The following is a 1279-nucleotide window of genomic DNA, read 5'->3' on the forward strand; positions in this document are numbered from 1 at the left end:
CATGCCATAGAAGAGGCAACAAATGGAAGGACCCCTGTAATGTAAGGGAAGAAACTAGGAAAAAATATTGTGACCTCACTCTCCTCCTGCCATCTAATCTCCTACTATCAACTTCCATTGGCTGAACCCCACCCAGGCCAAGAGAACAAGGAAGTCCAGGAGAGAGACAACTGAGTCAACCTCCTAAAGCAAAAAGCAGGGCAGAAAATGAAGGTGGGGAGGAAGATGGCAGTAAAGGATAACCAGCATGTTACTGCTGCCACTGTTTTGTTGTTATTATTATTATTATTATTATTATTTCCACTTATCCTCTCTTTATCCAGGGACTGGAATGAATAAAAAAGTCATTTTAGTTTATTTGAATAATATTTCTAGGTAATTGAACTCTGGTTCGTTGAGATTGCATTTGTTTGAGCACATAGCATTTAATATGCATTTAGAGAGCAATCAAGATCCTTTTCCTCTCTGTTCCTCATTCGTCTGCCCCTTTTCTCCCCTCTAATTTTTCCTCATCAGAGGATCTTGTGATTCAGAAGGGCTTGCTCAGAAGGAAAATCTCACAATTAAAAAATTGGTTGAATAGCCACACATGCCTCCTAGGTAGAACAATGAACAGAAAACCTTTTCAGTCACCAGTATGGCTTTTTGGTGCTTATCTAATCAAAGCATGCACTGAAAAGGAAAATGATATAAAGTTTCTCTTTCTCCCACTGTGATTTTTATTCTGGGTCACCAATACATCTCTTACACTCCATACTTTAAACATTTCTGTCAACTTACCTTCTGAAATTAGAACAGACACTGTCCTGGAACAACCTCCAGAGGTATGGTTTTTTCACAGGTTAGTATCTTTAATTTCAACTTCTAATTGATGAAATACATCATGATGATTCATGTTGCTTTACTCTTTTTGGCACATCTTATCCTCTTTTCTTGCTTCCCCTGCTCTGTGGCATTCGTTAAGGAAGACCTAAACAAAATTGGAGATGGCTGGGGGTAATGAGTGGGATAACATAGTATTTCCATGGAGAGTCCTCAAACCATTCTGCTGTCTTCCAGTGAACATGACTATACTGATGATGTCCATAATGGAGTCACCAGTCTCCATCTTTTAATTGAAATACTATAGAAGTCCTCCTATTTCCAACTGTTGTTTGTTTAATACAGGTCTCCACACATGTTGTTTTACTTTAGAATTTCCATGGCTGCTCCAAGTTTTCTCTCATCTCCTATACTGAATTAGTTTTGTAAAACTATACAAATGGCCCATGTCTCCATA

Source organism: Mirounga leonina, unplaced genomic scaffold (assembly GCF_011800145.1).
Source record: "Mirounga leonina isolate KUSES-001 unplaced genomic scaffold, KU_Mleo_1.0 Mir_93, whole genome shotgun sequence".
Lineage (NCBI taxonomy): Eukaryota > Metazoa > Chordata > Mammalia > Carnivora > Phocidae > Mirounga > Mirounga leonina.